The following is a 24,689-nucleotide window of genomic DNA, read 5'->3' on the forward strand; positions in this document are numbered from 1 at the left end:
AGCATTCCCCCCAGGTCTCCCGATAAAAATGGTACCTCACTCGTGTGGGTGGGTCAAGTACCCGTGACAGGCAAGGGGCCAAAACCTATTGCTGCGACATCAAAATTACCTATCACAAAACACCTGGTTTTGCAAGGGGGTCCCCTGTGTTTTTGTCCCTGGCCTCGGCAGCCATCTTCGGAAACTACCAAACCTACATATTTCTGAAAACTAGACACCTGGGAGAGCCAAGCGTGGTATGGCTTGCATGGACACCCCAACGTTTTCCTACCAAGAATCCGCTGTAAACTTCAAATTTAGCTGAAAAAGTCAGAGGTACTGATGTCGGTTACCCACCCAACCCATCTTGAAACAAGAACCAAGTAGTCCAACACGTGCGCGAGTCGGAGGGCCGAGCGAAACCCTGTAGCGCAATGAAGGTGAGGGCCGGTGCACGCCAGCTGAGGTGGGATCCCGCTGCGTTTCCAGCAGCGGGCAGACCACCAGACTGTCTTGCCTGCTCCGTCGGAGAGGTGGAGCATGAGCGTGCGTGATAGGACCCAAAAGATGGTGAACTATGCCTGGGCAGGGCAAAGCCAGAGTTAACTCTGGTGGAGGTCCATAGCGTTCCTGACATGCAAATCGGTCATCCGACCTGGGTATAGGGGTGAAAGACTAATCAAACCATCTAGTAGCTGGTTCCCTCTGAAGTTTACCTCAGGATAGCTGGCGCTCGGAGTCCCCAGTTTTATCAGGTAAACCGAATGATTAGAGGTCTTGGGGCCAAAACGATCTCAACCTATTCTCAAACTTTAAATGGGTAAGAAGCCCAGCTTGCTGGCGTGGAGCTGGGCATGGAATGCGAGTGCCTAGCGGGCCACTTTGGTTCATCCTGCAGCGCCAGTGCTGCTTACCATAACGCCGAGTTAAGGCAGCTGATGCAGACACTCCTCAGACCCCAGAAAAGGTGTTGGTTGATATAAACAGCAGGATGGTGGACATGGAAGTTGGAATACGCTAAGGAGTGTGTAACAAATCACCAGACGAATCAACTAGCCCTGAAATGGATGAGCGTCCTACTCATTGTAGCTCAGCGACAGCCGGGTATGGGTCTGAGGGCTGCTGCGGTGTGCACAGAAACCTGTGGCGAGTGCCCGGGTGGATTTGCCACTGGTGCAGATCTTGGTGGTAGTAGCAAATATTCAAATGAGAACTTTGAAGGCTGAAGTAGAGAAGGATTCCAAGTGAACAGCAGTTGAACTTGGGCCAGTCGGTCCTAATAGAAGGGCGAGCGCCATTTGGAAGGGACGGGCGATGGCCTCCGTTGCCCTCGGCTGATCGAAAGGGAGTCTGGGTCAGAGCCCCGAACCCAGAGTGGCGAGACAGGTGCCCTTGCGACTCCAGTGCAGTAAGCAAATGATCCCAGAGAAGCCAGCAGGGGCCCCGGGGAGAGTTCTCTTTTCTTTGTGAAGGGCAGGGTACCCTGGAATGGGTTTGCCCCGAGAAAGGGGTCCGAACCTTGGAAAGCGTTGCAGTTGTGGCAGCGTCGGTGAGCTCCCACTGGTCCTTGAAAATCTGGGAGATGGTGTAAATCTTGCGTGGGCCGTACCCATATCTGCAGCAGATCTGCAAGGTGAACAGCCTCTGGCATGTTGGAACAATATAGGTAAGGGAAGTCAGCAAGTCAGATCCATAACTTTGGGATAAAGATTGGCTCCAAGGGCTGGGCCGGTCGGGCTGGGGCGCGAAGTGGGGCTGGGCGGACGCCTTGGCTGGTCGCGGCACCGCCCTCCGGGGCGGTGGCGACTCTGGACTTGAGCAGGGCCCTTCCTGTGGATCGCCCTAACTGCTGTGGTTATCTCTCCCCGTGCCCCCTCCCTGGGGGCGCGGGCCTGTGTTCTGCCTCGGCCAGGGGAATCTGACTGTTTAATTAAAACAAAGTATTGCGAAGGCCCAAGGCGGGTGTTGACGCAATGTGATTTTTGCCCAGTGCTCTGAATGTCAAAGTGAAGAAATTCAATGAAGCACAGGTTAACGGCGGGAGTAACTTTGACTCTCTTAACCTATTCTCAGTTGTAGTGGCATTTACCTCCCAGTGGTCCTGCTGGTAACTGCCTCTATAACGCTTGACTATTTGTAGGAAAGTCTATAGAGACAGGCCAAACAAGGTTCTATCATGGCAGCTAGAATGTTAGTGAGACATGGTGAAGGAAACTAACAATTCCAGATGGGGTGGTTCCTGGCGATTAAAACACCTATTAAGATGGCAAAAGTAGGTGCTTTCTTTTCCAGAAATAATTAACCTAATTTCCGACTTTGACAACCCAGCTCCCACTTCAAGTAATGCAACAAATAACAACGATTCAGGTCACGATATAGCACGTAGTTCACCCTCTGTAGCAGACGAAAACACTACAGTAGACCTCAGAAAAACCATCTAATTTGTGGCCTCCTCAGCCAAGAATGATATTGTTATAACCAACTTTGAAAATCTGCCTGATGTGTACGAGGTCAGCAAAGAATTGAATACAAGGAAAAGTGATTACACAAAGTAAGTCACATATTGGAAATACTCAAACACAAGGTATAATTGTGACTTGTGTGGAGACATTTTGGAAACATTTAAAGAACGAAGAAAACGTGTCTCTAACAAGCATCTCAAAACCTTTTTGCTCAAAATGTGACAAAGAAGCTGAATACCATAACATTGCTGACATTTTGCCTAATGTAAAGTAAGACCTCAAAAAGGAGAGCTGAAATTCCTTTGCAGCTTCTGTGACCTTAGATTCGGATTAAAGATTGGAGTTTCACAACATGCTCGGCATGCGCATCCAGGAGCGCAAAATGAGGCTAGACTAGCGGCTCTAGCAAGCAGCAAATCATCAAAATTATAGTCAAAGGAAGAAATTCTGCCATTAGCAGAATTGGAAAAAAAGTGTATAAGAAAAAGAGAAACATTCATACGCTGTTGGTTCCGCATTTTGACAAGAAAAACAGGAAACAAATTGCAGAAAAAAGAAGAGATAGAAGAGATAAGAGCAAAAAATTGGCAAAGAATATACTGCAAGCATCCAATATCTGAGAATGACTCCTGCGATGAACCAGAGATTCCAGTGGAAGTGACAACGGAAGGGCACAGAGACTTTATCAGTTGGAAACTTGCGCCAAAAATAAATAACTTTGATGAACTGAATGATAGAATCACCAAATACACCAAAAACATACAGCATCATGATGCTGCTATGGATCTGATGGATGAGATAGTGATTTATATCTCTGAAAACACCAATGATATAAGTCCTGTACCAGCAAATCATACCGAACCAACGAGCGAACCCAATAAAGACCCTATGAACTCTGCTCAAGATGAGCAAGAGATTGCCTCGGTACAAAACAAGAGAGCAAAAAAAGATAAGAAAAATGGAAGGCTCAATCGGACACACAAGAAAAATTATGCAAAAGCAAAGGGCAGCTACAAAGAATACCAGGCAATGTTTAAAAAAGACAAAAAAAATTGCCAGGATAATCATTGATGGGACAGAAGATGTCACCTGCCAAATCAGTGCTGATTATAATATTAGAAGATTTCAAGACATAATTAAAAAAGAAAACAAGAAAAATCCCAAATTCATCCCAATTGATTGGATACAAAATGAATCGAAAATAGTTATTTTGAGCAGTGTAATTTCTTTACACAGTCTTCCTAAAGCCTTTGATGAATCAGATTTAAAAAAAGCAGTGGGGCCTGACAAGTTTGGCCTTAATGACTTGAATAACCTGCATAACAAGTAACCTAGACTGCTGTCCAGAATCTTATCTTGGTTATCGATGAGAAGAGTACCAGACAGGTATTAATATTGACCGGTTCTTTTTAATACTAAGAATGTACCGATTCGAGAACCTAAAATATCAGTAATTAGTGTCCAATTACCATCGTTATAGCATTCATGAAGTTGTCATGAAAATACTAACTAAAAGAGTCACATCTTCCGTTGAATGGAATACGAGAAAAAATGGCTTCCTGAATGTGAGAGGTTGTCTCGAAAAATCTGACTCTTATGCAAAACATCATAAAAGGGGCACGAAAGAACCCAAACTCATGTTAAAAATAGTCAAATTGAACTAAGAAAATCAGATGTAGTGTTCACCAAAACTGGTACTGCTGTGATTGATGTTTCAATTCGTTATGAAAACTCACAGAATTCCCTTGAATTAGCTTTAGATCCTGATAGTATTTAACTTTACTCTCGATCGCAACAAATCAAAGATCTTACCAACTGTAACACTGTAAAATTTCATTGCTTAGTTGTCGGATGTCGGTGTATTTGATGTTGCTCTGGCTGATCTTGGTCAGCAAATGTTGTTCCCATTCAAGAAAAATGTTTTCCTGACTACTTTATTGGACACTCTTAAAATGTGCCAGGTATTCATGGACAATTAATCTTCAAGCTAAATGCTGAGATGTACACTTTCGTACAGCACACTTGTCTCTCTTATAAAACATATTGTTTTAAAATGTTGATCCATGTAAGAGGGCGGGTCTGATAAACAGGCGTGGAGGCGGTAGTGGTGGTTTAAAGGAAGAAGGTTTATTTAAAGAAAAGGATGGTGTGATAGGAACTTGTAAGGTTTCTTCGAAATGGTCTTCTTCTTCTGAGGTGTCTGGGGAAGTGTCAGGTGATGAGGGGTCCCGTGTGGTCTTCTCCTAGTCTTCTGGAATTGGAAGGTCACCCCGGTGGCTCATAAGAGAAGGAAGGAATAAATGAGGGCTCCGTCTCTGCCGAAAAACTCCTTCCTCCGTCTTCCGCGTGGACAAATGTTTGTTCCACCTTCGCCTCTTTGTAGGCGTCTCCTATTCTTCCTGCGATGCTGTTTCCGGGTGATTCCTCCTGTACTTCCGGGTCATTCTTTCCACTGCGTCCGAGGGTCTGAGGAGAAACAGCAGAGGAGCGTGGTTGTTGTAGGCCACCTTGATGTTTGAAAAAGGTATGGTTCTGTCTTATTTCAGTCACTTTTTCACAATCCATTAATAGTTAAATGTGGTTAAACAGTTACATAACAGTTAATAGTGGACACAAAAATTAGCATAGATGTGGATTTCATAGATCTGAAATTTTATAGATGTGTATTTTCTAGCTAGATGTGCAATTTATAGATGTGTATTTTTATAGATGTACACTTGTGTGCTTATATTAATTTAGATACAAATCATGATTATTGAAATGTCTTGAATGAAGAATAGGTCTCAAATAATTACATACACATAATCACTAAATATTACATGGATTATTGATGTGTCTTGCTAATCATACTTAATTTCACAGGACTGTTCTTAGACAATTTTATATTGTTGGAATAGTACTGCAGGGTGTACTATCTCTGGCCTATACGTGATCTCAGTTCCAGTGAGGACAGCTTACAGTGTGGCTGTACTTCGGAGCAAACGAATGTTATATTGCTGGAAGAAAAAACAATTTGACTGTGATGGACAGCATAATAACCCAGAATGAGCCACCGCAAGGTGGTACAGAAATAGCCAAATGCCACGTCATCTAATTAGTGACGCGCATGAATGGATGAACGAGATTCCCACTGTCCCTACCTACTATCAAGTAAAACCACAGCTAAGGGAACGGGCTTGGTAGAAACAGTGGGGAATGAGTACCCCGCTGAGCTAGACTGTAGTCTGGCACTGTGAAGAGACATGAGAGGTGTTGGATAAGTGGGAGGCCCTCGGGCCGCAAGTGAAAAACCACTACTCCTATTGTTTTTTCACTTACCTGATGAGGCAAGGGGGCGAGCCCTGTGGGGCTCTCGCTTCTGGCCCTAAGTGTCTTGCACCCGCTGGGCGCAACCTACTCTGAGGACACTGGCAGGTGGGGAGTTTGACTGGGGCAGTACACCTGTCAAACATTAACACAGGTATCCTAAGGCGAGCTCAGGAAGGACAGAAACCTTCTGCGGAGCAGAAGGGCAAAAGCTCCCTTGATCTCGATTTTCAGTATGAATATAGACTGTGAAAGCCGGACCTCACGATCCTTCTGACTTTTTGGGTTTCAAGCAGGAGGTGTCAGAAAACTTACCACAGGGATAACTGGCTTGTGACGGCCAAGCGTTCATAGCAACGTCGCTTTTTGATCCTTTGATGTTGGCATCATCCTATCATTGTGAAGCAGAATTCAGCAAGCATGAATGGCTCACCCACTAATAGGGAAGGTGAGCTGGGTTTAGACCATCGTGAGACAGGTTAGTTTTACCCTACTGATGATGTGTTGTTGCAATAGTAATTCTGCTCAGTACGAGCGGAACTGCAGGTTCAGACATTTGGTGTATGTGCTTGGCTGAGGAGCCAATGGGGCGAAAATACCATCTGGGGGATTATGACTGAACGCCTCTGAGTCAGAATCCCCCCTAAACCGTAATGATACCGCAGTGCTCTGGACCTTCGGTTGGCCTGATCTAGCCGGCCTCTTCCGGGGGCGGTGCGTAGGGCCGCTTGCTTGGGGACCGGAGTGCGGACTGAAGGGGGCGCCACCATCGCCCTCTATGCACCGCATGTTCATGGGGCACCCAGTGCTAAATCATTCGTAGACAACCTAATTCTGGGTCAGAGTTTCGTAAGTAGCAGAGCATCTACTTTGCTGCCATCTATTGAAAATCATCCTCTGAGCCAAGCTTTTGTCTTTCCGTGCGTGGGCGCCCTCCGATGCCCTCCTCCACCACACCCATGGGTGAGTTCATTCCTCCCGCTGTACAGCGGCAGAGGGAGAGGGGCGACGTGGGCCTGCAGGAGGCCGCCTCTACCATGTGCCCTCTGGCTCGGGGGTCTCCCCCTCTAGTCCCTGCCCCACTGTGGGGCTGGGATGGGTGCCACCATCACTCGCTTGTCAGCTGGGTGTCCAGATGGCCTGGGCCTGCCAGGGCCCCCCTTCCCACTGCTCCCACTCAAGTCGAGCAGGGAGGCGAGCAGCCCTGGGAAAGGAACAGTGGCCTCAGAACGCCTGGCCACCCTCACCGTTGTCGGACTACAAGGGCGACTGGGTCCAGCTGTTTCAGGCCATCTGGGCACTGGGTCTTTCAGGGCCATCTGGTCGCATGGCTGGGTGACCAGATGGCCCTGTGGGCTGGGTAACTAGATGACCCTGTGGGCTGGGTGACCAGATGGCCCTGTGGGCTTGGTGACCAGATGGCTGGCCTGCTGGCCAGGCTCACAAAGTTTCGTCCTTCCCCAGGGTTCTGCAAGCACCCACTACGTGGGGGCTTAATAGTCAAGAAAAATGGACTCTCTGGGCAGGCCGGCAGGGAGAGGATGTGGCCTGGGCTTAACCCTTCTTGGTTTCTAGCCAAGGGTCAGGGCTCTGGGGACAGGAGGTCCATCAGGGCCCGGGAAGGCTCTCTCGGGCCTGACTAGGGTTTGGAAGCTGGGACCGGGCCTGGGGCTTGAGCGCCGACTGGCCGGCCTCGGGGTTTGGGAGCCCCCCATCCTTCAAGACAGCCGAGGGTCCGGGTGCTGGGACAGGGGTCCACAGGGGCCTGGGGAGGTTCTCCACAGACTGGCAAGGGTTCAGAAGCTGGGACCGGGGCTTGAGCTCCGTCCGGCGGGCCCCGGGATGCGGGAGCCCCCCAATCCTGCAAGCCACCCGAGGGTTCGAGCCCTGGGGACGGGAGTTCATCAGGGCCAGGGCAGGCTCACCCGACCTGGATGGGTTCAGAAGCAGGGACAGGGGAAGGGGGTGGCTGGCTGGCTTATTCCGCTCCGCTGGTGGAGCAGAGTTCTCTGCCCTCCCCTATACCCGGCACAACACCCCCACTTATATACTAGAAAGAAATATATAGGGAGGCTGCATCAACCATACAAAAGTCGCACAAGGGTGGTTTCATTTTACAGGCAGCAAGCCGAAAGGTGGTGTATGATACAGCCTACGTCCATGCAGCATTAACATATTTTAAAGGTTAGACAAGGTACACAAGGAGTAAGGTATCTGTGCCTTTACTCTTAATCTTCAGTGGAGTTGTAGAAGTATGGCCACTGACAGAAGTGCCCTGGATTTCGAGTTATACTATCTAGTTGCTCAGATACAATGGCTTTTGAGCTAAATGACGCAGAGAAACCTAGATAACCTCAGAATAGAGTGGCAGCAGTTTAGAAGGTCACATTTCGCCAGTTGTATTTTATGGCCTAAACAACAAGAGAACACCATTGCCTGTCTCCAATGAGTGCCACGATGTTGCTATTGGTGGGCTTTACAGCGGGTGAAAGATGGCACCAATTTACAGCTTGCCTTATTGTTGGCAGGTGAGTGTTGTGGGCTTTTGTTTGGTCTCGTGTCTGTGTATATTATGGTTTGATATAGGTTCCAATTCTGTTGTTGCGTGGGGAATGTTGGGAATGCTGGGAGGCAGTTGAGCGGAGATCAGACTATTGCCATGGTACAGGTCTGTCAAATAAAGTAGCTACACATCATTCCTGTGTCGACTACTTAGTACAGTGAACCGAATTGCGATGACAGAACAATGATCCACTGGCAGTGGGCTGGGCTTACTATGTGGGAGATCATTTTGAGAATTAAGTTTTAAAAACTTTAGAATCTTTACTGACAAATATTGGTCTTTCCCTAGTTCTTTATTGGCTTACAGACTTTTCTGGCACAGATGCGCACACTTAGGATTGGGGCTCCGAGCTAGTAATCATCCAATTGTTATATGCAGTGCCTTTTAAGTATGGGCATGGGGAGACGCCTGATCACGTGGCTATACAGGGTCATACAGTTGTTATACTATACCCCCTTAACCAGACTCTGTTGCTAATGGGGGGACCGAGGTCTGCCTCAGAGTAAGTTCAAATACTGGGACCGATTTCTCGAGTATCCCAAGAAAGATTCAAGAAATGCTATGCTGCAGCAGATCCAGTGCTATGAGACACATAGTGCTTATATGTTCCCCCGTGTGATAAGTAAGCCACAGCCAAGTGGCGTGGTTTGATGTCATAGCTGCCATGCAGAAAGAGCTCAATTTTTTCAGTTAATGTGGAGATGCTCTGGAGTGGTCCAGTTCTGGCATGAGGTCCAGGCTCTGCGGGATTGGGTGACTATTTGAGATACGTGTACAACCCCTGAGGCGTGTCTCATAGGTTTTTATTCCTGTCCTAAACAAGGTAGGGCAATGACAAAGTTTTGCTGACCTCTTATTGATAATGGCGAAACAGCCCATAAAGATGGCCTAGAAATCCATTTTAGATCCGCATACGAAGCAATTGGTCGTAGTGGTGCATTTATTTCTGACCAGTGAGAGCATGGCACTCTGTGGGGAAGAGGCCAGAGGATTACGTAAATACCCTATTGCTGGGGAATGGAACGATTTGCAAACAACAATGTCTGAAAGATGAAAGATGAGAAAAAGACCCAGTGAAACACAAATCCAGACCTCTTGACTGCATTCACACTCAGGATGTGTTCCTGTAGGTGGATGGGAGGACCCACGTACTACTTGTCACAGTGGATGTTGAGAATAGTACCCTTTCTCTGCATAAGCTAGCGGGCAAAAGTGTGGTTAGGTTTTTTTGAACATGTGATATATACTAAAGTGAATCTCTAATGTTTGTAATAGTTAACCTGAACAAAAGGGGGTGGCTTTCCCTATATAGAATGTGAAAGGTTGGAGTATGTAAAGTGACGGGGTCTTCTTTATTAGGAAGTGTTGCCCTAACACACCCATGTTGGTGTTATGCTTCATCATCAGGCTTTTGCTTCTCATGGGGCCAGCCCTGCAGTGCCCCCCGGGCCCACAAGAGAGCTCTTTGGAGGAGATCTTTTTATTTTAGACGTGAAGATACGTGCGGGTGTGCACTTAATGTTACTATGTTTAGACATCTACACAATTGGCATGTTTAATTTACAGGCCCTAGGCACATGTAGTACACTCTACTAGGGACTTATGAGTAAATTAAATGCTACCAGTGGGTCTGCCGCATTGATTACGCCACGCACTTCAGAGGTCCTTTAAAACTACAGACACAGGCTCCGAAACAATGCAGAGACAGAATATTGACAGAATATTGAGGACAAAATATTGAGTTGCACAAATATTGAGCTATTAACCCCTTCGCTGCTGGCCCGTTTCCGCCGCTGTGCGGTAAACAAATGAACAGGGGCGGGCCATGACGAACCCCAGCCGTCATCAGCACACGAGCACCGTAGTGCATGACGGCTGGGGTTCGTCATCCGCATACAAGGGGTTAATATCATGGGTCAGAAATATTGACAGCAAAAATATCGTAGTCAAGAATATCGACTTAAGGTAAGTAATATTGATTTTAAAAATATTGAAAGGTTTAATATCGTTTGCAAAAATATAGTTGTTGAAAATATTGTTTATTATTATGTAGTTTAGTATATATTTTATATGTATGTGATATATTAAAAATACAAACAATTCTTATACAATAAAATACATGTTTTAATATATGTGTTAAAAAAACAATTAATTCCAAAAATGTAATTTGAATTTTGCGCTTTTAGTTTTGTTGTGGGTATATAGGGAAATAGGGTGTAATTATATTACATTTATGAATTTTTTTATTTGAATTTTGCGTTTTTAGTTCCGTAGCGGTTTGTGGGTTTATAGGGGAACGGGCTGGAAATTGAATATAATTAAATTAATGTATTGATTCATTTTTAATTATTCATATGTGTTCAACTGAGATGTTATAGTGTTAAATGTGTAAAGTAATTTATGATTAATTAATTAATTAAAATTAATTATCTACCAATTATTAATTTGTAATTAATTACACAATTACCAAACTTAAGTTTAGGTGTGTGTTGTTTTTATAGGTGTAAATGGTGGGAAGGCTGGAGAACAATTTATTTATTTTTTTTTTTTTTTTGAAAACCTTTATTTGAGCCTTCACAGAGTAATACACAGCTCGTCGCCTACAACCCAACCGGGCCGGCCGCTAAGAAAGTGCATAGGCAAATAAATATGCATTAATACAGTACATGCGGTCGTAAGGACCTAAGGATGAGGCTCCAAAAGGAAATTGTGGAGAAGGAATCGCAAATGGTCCATGCCAAATTATGAGGTTTTCATTTTCTGTTTTATACCTAAGAAAAAGGAAAACATTCAAACTTCGGGAAAACACGTTGCCATCGACACAGGAAACTTAATGCCAGTTAGGTGGGAGTGTGCTCCTGAGTCTATTCCGATAGTGCTTTGCACTTCTTGGTAGATACCAAGCAATCGCCCCATTCCGTTATACCGCCTCCTCCCAGTGTAGCCCCCCCCCCACCATCATGCCCTCCCCTCACGTTCACTCTTCCTCATCCGATTCTAGCGTGTCCCCTTCGGGGAGTGGCTCACAAATCTCACCCCGGTAAACATTCCATGGGGACCAAACTTTGTTCCACTTTGCCGGGCACCCCCTGGAAAAATACACCGCCCGCTCCGTGACCATGGCCCTATCCATATTCACACACCATTGTGAGGCCCTCGGTAGATCTGCCACCCCCCAGCGCTGCGCGATGTCCCTCTTAGCCATCATCATACCAATCGTCACCCAGAGGCGGCCATGTCGGGGCAGGTCAGTTGGTTCCCACACATTAAGAAGACAGCGACGTGGCTCTGGAAGCACGGAGACCTCCAGGACTTGTGAGAACAATTTATTTTTAATTGATGAATTAATTGGTTGTTAATTTTAATTAATTGGTCAATAATTAAGGTAATTGTGTAATCAATTTTAGCTGTGTGTTGTGGTGGTATTTTTAGGATTAAAGGGTGGGAAGTAATTTGTGTTTATTAACATTAATTAACTAAATATTAATTAATTTGATATTTATTTTGGGTAATTTTTTTGTGTGTGTTTTTACAAGGGTAAAGGGTGGGTATTAAATCCATTTTAATTATTGGTTGTTAATAGTAATAGTGCTAAGCCTTTTTTGGCTATTTGGGATAATTTGCTCTTAGGCCCCTATAACTTTTTGACCACATAAGGTATCCATGCTAAATATGCTTCCATTTCTAACAACATCTTAGGGATTCTAGAGGTACCCAGGGTTTGTGTATTCCGCTAGAGGGAACCCAGAAATTACCCAAAATACAGCTAAATTTAGTTTTTGGGGGGGGAAAAATAGGAAAAAAGTGCTGTAAATGAAAGTGTTTTTTACCCTGCAAATGGCATCAACAGACTAAGGGTTTTTGGGGCTGCAATAACCATTTTCCCAGATTTAAGGGACTGACAGACTTGTCAGAAGCCCAACATTTTTTACACAGTTTTGGCATTTTACTGGGACATATCCTGTTTGTGGTATTTTTGGTGTTCAACCTTCTTCCAGTTAATGGTAGAAATGGGTATGGGTATGAAAGCAATAATGGATCCTGGAAAGCTATACATTTTAGAAAATGTAGACAACATTCTGAATTCAGCAAGGGGTCATTTGTGTAGATCATTCAAGGCTTCTTTATGGAAACTAACAGTCGAATGTTGAAAAAATTGGAAATTATTTCAAAAAACAGCCATTTGTGCCAACGTTTTCACCTGTAACTTCTTCTAATTATGACATCTGTTTAAAACCAATATACCGTTACATCTGCTGAACCATTCTGGTTGTGGGGATATATCTAGGACTTGTAGGTTCACCAAGAACCCGACAAACCCAGAGCCAATAACTGAGCAGTGTCTTGCAATGGTTTTTTATTCTGTACCGGGTATATAGCAATTCATTTGGGTAAATATATATACAGTGAAAAATCAGGATGAAAGACACCTATGTATTTCTGTAATTGGAACAAATTATTGATTCAATTCAATTCAATTCAATTGATCTTTATTTCGGCAAACTTTGCCATAAAAGATTTACATCATATACATTTCATAAAATAAAAACAATAAATCCCCTGGTTAGGACAATTGATTGGTATACCATTAAAAGCAATATGGATTAATAAAGATACAAATGTGAAAGGTAGTACATCTCTAGCTTTAAAAGCAGTGAGGAACGGAGCCGAGAAATATACAGTTTTAAAACATACATTTACACCATAAAGCAGCTAAAATGAGCGAACAAGTGGTTGATGATTTGGATCTTATAGCTTTATACCTTTTTTCTTTCGCACAATGTAAATTGAGTGCAAAAAACGACTGACACTAAATACAATTACTCACGTTGTATCAGATTTGATCATTCTCAGTGCCGTCGTGCATGACCTTATTCCCAACAGGTTACACAGAGGTTTAATCCACTTCCTTCTGGCCAAATATGCTGGACAGAAGAATAGGATATGCTGGTCATCCTCCTTGTGATTACCCTCACACATAGAACATATTTCACTAGTTGTATGGTCCTCATCAACATTACCCCTTCTAGACCAACGTGCCATGGTAGAATTGGTCACAAGATTACCATATCTGAATTTCAAAAAAAGGGTTTTTGCTAGCGGGGGCTCAATTTCATCTACAAAATTCTCAAAAAATGGTTCATCCTTGAACCTGAGAAAGTTATTTACTAGGGTCCCACCACTATTTCCATTGGTCATTTGGTTAATTATAAAGTCCCAAAAGGCCATTTTCACCATTTTTTTTAATTATGGGGCAAACTTTCAGGATTCTCCCAAAATTGTGATAAGCCAATTCTGATTAACCACAGCTTAAGATGTTTTAGCCACACATTCGAGTTCGATCCATCCATACCCATTATCTCTTTTATTCCATTTTTGTAGTCAAGCAATTCTGGTGTTAGCCAAAGTCTTACACATAGAAGAACTGACCACTACACCATTATCCGACCATTAATGCTGACATTTAAATCCAACTGTAATGGTACTAGGGGGGTGCCTTTTGGAACCCTTACGAGACTTCTCATAAATTTGTTTTCAGATATCAAAAACACTTCCTTTGACATTGGCCCCAGATCTCAGCACCATAAAGTGCAGCCGATTGAACTTTGAATTTAAACAGTTCTAGTGCTGGAGAAACAGCTTTATAGGTGCTTGCACCCTGCTTCTTCAAAATGGGTATAGTGTTCTGTGTGAATATTAGCTTACTTTTCTCAATTTGGGGTCTCCACGTGAGATTAGTGTCGATTGTGACCCCCAAATAGGAAAAGTTTTGAACAGATTCTAGTCTTTGGCCATTTAGTGATAAGTGTCCTTTGTCTGGTTTGATTGGGTTTAATGCCATGCACTTAGTTTTTTTTGCGTTAATTTCCAAGTCTTTCTTATTACAATATTCACTAAATGAATGCAGTAATGCCTGTAAGCCTTTCTTGGTTTGGGAAATTAAAATGGTATCATCCGCAAATAGTAACGCGGATACCCTTTCCCCATTTAGTTTTGGAGAGTCGTTTTTACAAACCTCCAAATGAGCAGGAATATCATTCACATAAATGAAAAATAAGGTGGGGGCCAAAACACAGCCTTGGCGGACCCCACGCTCAATGGGTATATTCTGAGTCAATTCCCCATTTGGGCCCCATCTTACTTTAGCGAAATTATTAGCATGTAATCCAATAATCTGTGTCAACAGACAATCTGGAAGTCCTGCCTTATGGAGAGACATCCATAAAAGATCTCGTGGCACTAGATCGAAGGCTGCCCTGAGATCAACAAAGGCGACATATAAATGTACCTTTTCAATCTGGACATATTTCCAATAAAGGCAGCAAAGTCTAAAAACGTGGTCAATGGTGCTCACTTTGTTCCTAAACCCAGCTTGGAACTTTGTGAGAACCGAATGGTCTTCCAACAACAAGTTAACACGAGTTAAAATGTGCCTAGAATAGATTTTCTGAAGGATATCCATTAGGCTAATTGGTCGGTAGTTTGAAGGTTCCGACTGGTCACCCTTTTTAATAATTAAAACAATTTCGGCTCCTCTCCAGCTTTCAGGGAAGTCTACACTACAAGACAACGTGTTACACAGGTGATTAATGTAAGATGCCCAGACCTTTAGATCATGCTTGTAGAAGTCCCCCAGGATTTTATCTAATCCAGGTGCTTTACCATTTTTCACAGAATTAATGGCCGCCTCCGTTTCCTCTAAAGTAAAGTTCATGCTAACGCCCGAAGGTGTGACCTGTAAAACCTCCTTGCTGGTTACATGGGAAAATTCATTGTATTTCTTATAAAGAGTAGTAAAGTGATTACCTTGATGAAATGACGTGGGTTAAACATCTTTTACAATTCTTCCCTCATGGTTCCCATTTGCCACTAGCCTCCAGTAGCCTCTATTATCTTTAGCCTTTACAGCTGCCAGCATGTCCGCCCAATTTTCCTCCTCCCAAGCTTTCCTTGAAGCAACCTGCACCTCCTTTTTAAACGAATGCATGGGCGGGTTTTTCATTCCCACATCTTCACTGATCAAATTCCAATATTTGTGTACAACTTTTTTTATGTCATTACTCTTTGTAGAGAAAGTCGTCACACAAATTAAGCGGTCTAATTCAGATGTATCTCTTGTATTCCCTTGTAGGAGAGATTCGCGGGGGCAAAACCATGCTCGTTTTCTTGCTTGTTTTACCATCCGCTTCGGATATCCTCGGTCTGTCAGGCGTTGGATTAGTTCTTCAGACTCAGCCATATAGTTCTCTTTCAATGTACAATTACGCCTTATGCGCAAAAATTGCCCAAAGGGCAAATTATCCCGTAACGCCCTGGGGGGGTGGCTGGAGCAAAAGGGAATTTCTCTCGGCTGGTTTCCTTTAGAGCGTAGTGCACAACTTATCTTCTTGTACATAGATGATTAAATCCAGGAAATTTATGGTGGAAGGGCTAGATTCCAAAGTAAATTGGATGTCTGGAGGCCTAGCATTAAGCCATGTGTGAAATCCGGTAAGTTCAGACTGGTCACCTTCCCAAATCATGATGATGTCGTCTATGTAACGCATCCATGTTTTTATCATAGATCTGTAAGGGCTCCCGTTGTTCAATACAAAATGTCGCTCATATGTGGCCATAAAAATAATCGCTAGATTCGGGGCAAATGCCGCCCCCATGGCGACTCCTTTTGTCTGGATGTAAAAGTCATTTTGGAAAAAAAAAAATTCGCATCATAGCGATCTTTAGCAGTAGGATGATGAATTGGGTGGGTACATAAACAGGAGCTGTTCTTTGGTCAAGTACCATAGTGATCACTTCAATAGCTTCTTCTTGGGGAATGTTCGTATAGAGTGAAACAATGTCACTGGTTACCAATAGTTGACTGGTTGGGTCAAATGGCAAGCCATCTACAATAGTAATAGTATGTGTAGTGTCTCGTAAATATGTCTCAGTTGTTTCCGCGATGGGTTTCAAAATGAAATCTATATAACGACACAGCGGCTCTAATAAAGACCCACACCCAGAGACTATGGGGCATCCTGGGGGGTTTATCATGTCTTTGTGAATCTTTGGTAATGTGTAAATGGTGGGGGTCCGGGGATTCTTTTGATTGAGGTATTGAAATTCTTGCTCTGATAGGAAGCCTTGGTCCAATCCTTCTCTGGTCACACACATTATTTCAGATGCCATTTCTTGAGTGGGATCACCTGGGAGTTTCCTGTAACTTACACCGTCATTTAGTTGTTTCATCACCTCAGCTTTATATTTGCAGACGTCTTGAATCACAATGGCACTGCCTTTGTCGGACGGTTTTATGACAACATTTTTGTTATCTCTCAGGCTCTGTAGAGCAAGTTTTTCGTTACGACTGATGTTGAATTTAGTGTATTTCTTCTTTGAAAGTAGAGTTTCTACATCTCTCGTTACTACGGATTCGTATGCTACAATTCTTTTAGTCATCATGTGGGCTGGTGGAACGTAGCTCGAAGGAATCCTTAATCCTGTGTGTGATTTGGAACTCAAGTACGGAGACATACGAAAGTGATATCTTAATCTTACTTTCCGAAAGAATTTGGACAATTCAGTTTTGATATTAAATACATTAGGAACAGCCGTAGGAACATATGATAAGCCTCTATTGAGCACTGTTACTTCATTCTCAGTCAATGTATAGTTGGATTGATTGACCACGGGACTTTCCTTCACCACTTGTAGTTTTTGCGGCGAGTCGACCCCTCTCCATGCTCCTCCTGGTTGAATCTGACTTGTTTCTGGCCACGGCCTCGATTGGCGTCCCAGTCGCCACTGTTGTTCTGTTGTCCCCTGTTGGTCCCTCTCGGGAAGGGACGGGATCATTGTTATCCAACAGGGGGATGTTATATGTATGGTCTTCTTCATCAAAAACACCACTAAGCCCCGGGATTGGTTCATAATTACAATTTAAATCACCAGCTATAATGATCACCTCTTCATTGACTAATCTACTTAGAAAGGAATCCAGCTTTGTCAGGGTTAATGATTCTTTATATGCTGGAATAGGTCTATTATAGACATTAATTAAATAAAGTGAATTGCCCTCACTGGTTGTGATTTTTAATGCCAGTATGTCCAATGAGCTAGTGTTTATAATTTCTACCTTAATCTTCAACGTTACTTTAACCCAAGTTATTAGACCGCCTGATGGTCTTCCCCTTGCTGAAGGAATGGCACCAGTACCAAAAGACTTGTAGCCTACCCTATGTGGCGTATCCAGTGGCCATGATTCTTGCAGAAGGCAAAAATCAGCAGAATCAATGTACTTGGCCCAATCAGGATCCCTCAAATTCTTTGTTACACCGGCTATGTTCCATGATATTAGTTTCAAGGTCCCATCGTTACTACTTCTGGTGGGTAACAGTCTCAAATTGGGTGTCCTAATATCTGGGATTGTGTTTCTCATAGGGAGCTCTCCCAGCGGATTCTGTTCCTCTAGGGATTCCATTAGCTCTTCCTGTGTAGACATACAGTTTGGATGCCCTGTTACGTGTATGGGTGGGTCCTGTGATCCATTCCCTTGGTCGCTAACTATCATGGCTTCACCTTCGCTGTTCAGGGTACTAGGGACTTCTATATATCCTTTCCCTTGGACAAAATTGGGCATAGGGCTCGCCGTGTATGATTTACCTTCAATACTGGATGCACAGCTCGTGACTAGCTTCAGTCAATCAACTGCGTCTAAACAGCTGAATCTATTATAAATTGGTGCCCCTGCCCATTGATTTGGGTTAATCATGTCCCTCTCACAAGTCATACCCCGAGCATGATAATTGACCCTAGTCCAACTACCTCCACCTTCCGGACACATCCTGGGAGGATTAAAAAAACGCAAGAGGCCTAGTTTCAATTACGGAGTTCCCTCCTTGGGAATCCCACAGGCATATATACTGCACAGTTCGTGGGTCTTCAAAGTTAATTACCACACAGTTACCACTTACTGTTTTTCTTGTGGGCCCTATCCAGGGGACCCTTCGTACCATCAAAATTGTACTCTTTATATGAGTAGGGAGGGGTCTATTTTCATTTAACCAATGGGATACTTTATTTTTGAGGGACCAAAAGGTTTCCTCATGTTGGGTACCTAGCTCGGGGACCCCTGCCAGAACAATTACATAGGGGCTAACGTTTGGTGGGAGATTGATATAGCCTCCCCTACGCTTTTTCTCAAACATATGCCCTTTCTGATCATGCTGGTTGGTTTTGTGGATCTTATTGTTCAGTGTTTGGTTTTCTTTGACTAGTGTATCAGGGTTTGCTAGTTTTTCCACAGTAGTGTTATTCAGTGTACTAATCAAAATAAGAATACACCTGAACTTGTTATTTCTATCAGGTGCTGGTGCTATTGGTACTATTGGTGCAGTGCCCTCGGAGGGTTTCGAGGGTAAGCCAACTATACTAAGGCTTGCCAATGTTATAATGCTTTTTTCTACCTCCAGTAGCTGATTTTCTATCCGTGTCAGTCTCTTTTCCAATGGGCTCAGGAGTTTTTTTATAATGTCCCCCATATTTTTTAACAGGATTGGGGATCCTTCGACTATCGACCCAGCTCTACTATCTCTCCGCTCATTTCTAATTGGGGGGTCCTCATTTTCTTCTATTATATCTAGATTGATGATGGAATGAACATCAACCTCATTACTCCCACTTGGTACAGCCTGTCGTGATGCTCCTGTCGACTCCCCCTTTTTGTTTGCTATATCCCTGTTCTCCTGCGCTTTTGTAACCTTTGCTTTTTTGCTGTTATTATCAGCAGGTGCAAGCGCGGTCGGGCGTTTCCGTTTGGATATAGCACCCTCCCGTCTCCCACGTAATTGTCTTTTGGAGACATCATCTTCCTGTCCCTCCCGCTCCGTAGTTTCAATTGAATCTACATCCCCAGCAACTGGCCATGGAAGTATTATAGGGTCCTTGAGTTGATGCATTGGTATTTCAGCAATAGTAGAAGACTCAAGGTGTGAGTTAGGGGTGTGGTGCACATCTACAACTAATACATTAGGGGCTAAGCGGTCAGTATGTTCTGGGGTTCTGGCAGATGCTATCTGACCCAAAGGTGACCTTTTGGTCATTGTAGGGTCCTGTGACATTCTTCTAGCTGCAGCTAAGTCCAGTGATACTCTTTTTTCCATCAGAATTATACCTTGGTCTAATACGGAATTGGCTCTAGTGATGAAGTTGTCAAGAGTACCTGTTAGCTGTCCCCCCCCCCCTTTGCTGCCTTACTCCTGGTTTCACGAGTGGCCATCCTATTTGCACTGACTCAGCAATAGAACACAGGCTCTCGTAGTCAATAGGACAATTTACAGTACATACAGTTTATAGGTCCTCAGAATATAACACGCAAGAGGGGTGGCCTGGTCCGGTCTTGCTCGGTCTGGAATGGGCTGAAACGGGCTGAAACGGGCCCGCCCTTGGCCCGGCTTCGCCCGCGCGCATCCCGCGGTGCGGGGGTGGAAGACTGATTTTATACTTTTCAGTAGGCGTGGCCGCATGTGGGCGGGGCGGGAAGAGGACCCAGGTGCGGCCGGTGAAGGTGTCGCTTGGCCCCCTGGTCCTCGCAGTCCCGCTACACGCCCGGTAAATGGTCCGATTTGATGATCCTGGGTCAGCAAGCAAGGGCAAAGGATATACGCAGCAATGTCCGTGCGGCTTCAGATTGCACGTCCCTACAGTTGGGGAATTGGCCAAAGATAAACAAACAATGTAAGCAGCCTCGAGCGGCACTCACTTGCAGCTCTCCAGATGAGCACTCCCGGCTTCCTGCCACAATCTCTTGCGGCGCTGCCGCCTTCTGAAGGTCTCTTGCGGCTCCTGCTGCGAAGCTCGCACTCAGGCGATCCCCTGCGGCTTCCACTGCATTAACAAACACTCGCGGCACAGCCTGCCATTCAGAAGGCCTCCTGCGGCTCCTGCCAGCTGCACAGTCCTGCCGTGTTCAGAGAGCATCCAGAAAGCCTCCTGCCGTGAACTGCCCGCGGCGTGCTCAGGAGATTTCTTGCGCCCCCGCGTTCAGTCTCCACTAGTCTTCACTAGTGCCGCTCACCTACCGCAACGACCGCCTCAAACTGCCGCCTCACCACACCGTCAGGCCTGAAGGCGGTACTCTCCCACTGGCGGCTGAATGGCAGGGGGGGAGGCAGAGGGAAGGCAGCAGTGGCGGCGGTGCGGCAAGCTCCCGAACAATTCCACTCTCTTCCCACAGGGCCGGCGCAGCTACTCAGGGCTCCCGGCAAAATCGATCCGATGGTAGGCTGCCCCGTCGCCGTTGAGTAAAGCGAATATTCTGAAGCATATGGGCACGTCCCTCTGAACCCCACCGAAAAACATTCGGGTAGCCTGCTGCAGATTCTGCGGCTTGGAGCAAAGGCGAAGGAGAAGCTTCTTACCGGCAGCACTCACCAAATATTGAGTTTAGAAACAGTAGCTATTTCACATTTCCGAAATTGTGAGTACGCATACTAGCATGAGAATTATAGGACATTTTTCAAAGTGACTTCTTTTTTACACATTGTTTTTTATTTGGAAGGCAGAAATGCATTGAAAGTCAATCGGTAATAACAGGGTAACTCAGAATTGTAGAGCAACTAAGTCTCCCGATTCAAATGGCACCTCACTTGTGTGGGTAGGCCTAGTGCCCGTGACAGGAAACGGCCCAAAATGCAACACGTACACACAAATTTTTCACAGTAAAAACAGACCCTTTTTTTGCAAAGTGCCTAGCTGTAGATTGTGAACCCTAGATCTGCCGGCACCTAGGGAAACCTAGCAAAACTATACATTTTTGAAAACTAGACACCTGGGGGATTCCAGCGAGGTATGTTTGTATCGGTCCCCCAACGTTTTTCTACCCAGAATCCGCTGCAAACCTCAAATTTAGCTAAAACAATCACTTTTTTTTTCAAATTTCTGTGTGGGAAAGTTCTGGAATCTGCGTTGATCCACAAATGTTCTACCACCCAGCGTTCCCCCTGGTCTCCCAATAAAAATGGTACTACACTCGCCTGTCGCAGGTACTTGACCTACAAATGCGTGGGCTCAAAACGTACTTAGGAAACATCAAAATGACCTATCACAAAACAAACTGGTTTTGCAAGGGAGGGTCACCTGGGTTTTTGGCCCTGGGCTTAGCTGCCATTTTGTGAAACCTACCAAACCCACACATTTCTGAAAACTAGACACCCGGGGGGAGTCCAGAGAGGTATGGATTGCGTGGGTCCCCAACGTTTTCCTACCCAGAGTACCCTGCAAACCTCAAATTTAGCTGAAAAAATCTAATTTTTCTCAAATTTCTGTGTAGGAAAGTTCTGGAATCTTTGTGGATCCATAAATTTCCTACCACCCAGCGTTCCCCCAGGACTCCCGATAAAAAATGATACCTCACTCGCGTGGGTGGGTCAAGTACCTGCGACAGGCAAGGGCACAAAACGTATTGAGGACACCACCAATGCGGCCTGGTGAGCCCGGATTGGTCTTGGTCTGATAAATGCACTCATCACAGGAGGTTACCGCTGATCGGCATGTATTAGCTCTAGAATTACCACAGTTATCCAAGTAACAGATGGAGCAATCAAAGGAACCATAACTGATTTGAGGAGCCATTCGCAGTTTTACTGTACCGGCTGTCTGTACTTACACGTGCATGGCTTAATCTTTGAGACAAGCATATGCTACAGGCAGGATCAACCATGTAGCCGCACCTGCTGACGCGGTGGGTTCGGAATCTGTGTGCCTGTCTCTCCTCCTGCAACCTTCTTGCACCCCTCCCTCTCTGGACCCTGGTAGGAGAAGGAGCCCGCCCGCCTGGGCAGGGTGGCTCACAGTAGGGGGTTGAGGGGTGCGGTCACACGGGCACCAGCGGGCCCAGCCGTGGCCACCGGAAGGGAGAGGCAGGCCGAGGAGCAGCCTGAGCGAGACGCAGGGGTGCCGCTGCCTGGTGACGGTGGCACCCCTCGGAACGGTCATTCCGAGCTGTTGCAGAAATGCGCTGGGCAGAGTTGGGTGTCGGCATTGCGCACGGGCCTATGGACCAGCCTGGTGGCAGCGTCTGAGGACCTAGCACAACCGGCCCCTTCCGCTCAAGTCAGACCACAGGGGGACACAAGCTGCCGGGGCAGCTCAGCCTTTGCCCTGTTGGGTAGGGTGAAGGGCTTCCTGCCAGGCAGCAGACCCTTGAGTCGGACAGTACATGCGGGAGGAAACTCTTAGCTTGAAACAGCTGACTCTGGGCACTCTCGGTCCGTTTAGGAATGTACTGCTAGGCCAATCGATTGAAGTACGGCCGGGGCCTCCCCTGGCAGGCCGCCCTGCATGGTGGGTGGGATGCAGTCTTTGTGTCTCTGCGTATTCCCGGTGCAAGCAGGCTCGGAGGAAAGGCCCATCGGGAAGGTGCTGAGAGGCAGGCGGGGACCCAGGCCCTAGTGGGTGGACCTGGTCCAGCCTTCCCCTGTCTCAACCGCTGGACCTCATGGAGGTCTGACTGACCCTCTCCCTAGTAATCTGGGGGAAAATTACCCCCTTTTCTTGTAATCGGTGCGCACCGAGTGACAGAGGGGACCCAAGGTGTGAATGTGCCCGACCTCCTGGAGCCCTTGCTGGGATCAATAAGGTGACTTCCAGGAAAGCCCGGCTATCTGGAACCCTGTCTCGGGCCTTTGGCAGAGCAGCACGCCGGGGGTAAGCCCAAGGCTGGAGCACCTGACCCGGGGCCCAGTGGGACCCTGGACCCAGTCGGGGCTCCCAGGCGCAGGGAAAGCCTTCCTAGGCCCACAAGACCCCATTCCGGGCTCCCTGCCTTGTGGCAGGCCCAAGAACGAATCTCAGGGTGGGGAGGCCGTCCTCCCAAGGGCCCGCGGAGAAACTCCTGAACCCGAGAGGGGTTGGGGGTAGTTCCTGGCCCATCCGGCTGCCGGCTGAGAACCACTAGGCTGAGAGGGGTTTCGGAGTAGCCTGTCCCTAGTAATCTAGAGGAAGGGTAGCTCCCTTCCTGGTAACCCATGCGCACTGCGAGTCTGAGGGGACCCAAGGAGTGGACGCGCCTGACATCCTGGAGCCCTGGCTGGGATCGGGGAAGCAAAAAAGCCCTCATCAGGACTTCCAGGGCAGCCCGGCCATCTGGTCGCCCCATTGGAAAGCATTACGCGTGACCAGATGGCCGGACCTGAAGGACGCCAATCTGCCGGGCCTGAGCCTTCACTGGAGGGCTCCGTCCTGCTCATGCAGGGCTCGGGGGCTCTGCGTCCCGGGGGCTTGGAAACCCCAGCTGATCCTCAGGGCAGTAGCTGAGAATGGGAGTCCCCTTCGGTACTCCGACCCGGGCCCATGGTGGAGCTTAACCCATCCCGGGCCAGGTCACGAGGAAAGGGCTCCAAAGGCCTGCACTGGGCCACCAAGGGCCCCGGCTATGCTCCTGAACCCAGCCAAGCTGGGGATGGCCTTCCTGGGCCCAGGGCATTGGGAAAGAGCCCGGCGTGGGAGCAACTGGCCAGAGCTCTCAGGCCCAGACACCCAGGGGAGGACTGCCCGGGACCGATGGAGCCCATCACAGGCACTTTACAGCGCAGCAGCCCGGAGGAGGGAGCCCCGGGCAGTGGGGAGGTGTTGTCCGGGCCTAGCCCATCTGGTCCCCGGCTGAGACATGCCAGCCCGGGAGTGGTTCCGGCATACCCATGCGCAGCGAGTCAAGAAGGGGACCCAGGGCACCGGTCCCTGCCCATGCACAGCTCAGGGTCTCCGCTTCCCAGGGGCTCATCAGTGCCCTTAGCTGGGTCTTGGGCACAGGGCTGCAAGGGGGGACCCCGATGGAACTTTGACCCGGGGCCCGCAGGCACCTTGACACGCAGGCGAAGTTGGGGAGGCCTGCCCGGGGCGGATGGACCCCCATAACGAGCACCCAGACCCTCGGCTGGCCACTGTACATGGGCACCCGCACCCCAGGGCGAGCCGGAGCCCAGGCTCTGGAACCAGTCCCCGCTTCTGAACCCAGTCAGGCCAAGGAGGGGGGGAACCTCCCTGGGAACCAGGGATCCCTGTCCCGGGCACACAGACCCGTTGCAGGACGGGGACTCCTACAACCCAGGCCTTGTCTGAAACCCAGGCCCGGACCCTTCTAATCAACCCAGCCTGGCCGGGGGGATCTGGGAGTTCGCCGGGCATGAGGGACCCCGTCTCAGGTACACAGTGCCTTGCTGGCCGCAGCAAGAGGGCTCCTGTTCCAAGGATCTTTTCATAACTCTATGTAACTACGCGTAGTGGCACTACGCCAACTCTGACCAGGGTTAGCCTGGTATCGAGAAGTATATCTGTATTGTTACTGTTATGTCCTCTTCCTTACACCTCCATATGATATCACTACCTCTTGATTAGAGCAT

General features: G+C 46.8%; 2 pseudogenes; both read left to right on the top strand.

Moving 5' to 3' along the window:
- The first annotated feature begins 357 nt into the window (after nt 1-357).
- Nucleotides 358-1,629, top strand: LOC147702698 (28S ribosomal RNA; annotated as a pseudogene).
- A 3,993-nt stretch (nt 1,630-5,622) lies between these two features.
- On the top strand, nt 5,623-6,659 carry LOC147702699 (28S ribosomal RNA; annotated as a pseudogene).
- Nucleotides 6,660-24,689: the final 18,030 nt, after the last annotated feature.

This window comes from Lissotriton vulgaris, chromosome 7, assembly GCF_964263255.1.
Source record: "Lissotriton vulgaris chromosome 7, aLisVul1.2, whole genome shotgun sequence".
In the NCBI taxonomy this organism is placed as follows: domain Eukaryota; kingdom Metazoa; phylum Chordata; class Amphibia; order Caudata; family Salamandridae; genus Lissotriton; species Lissotriton vulgaris.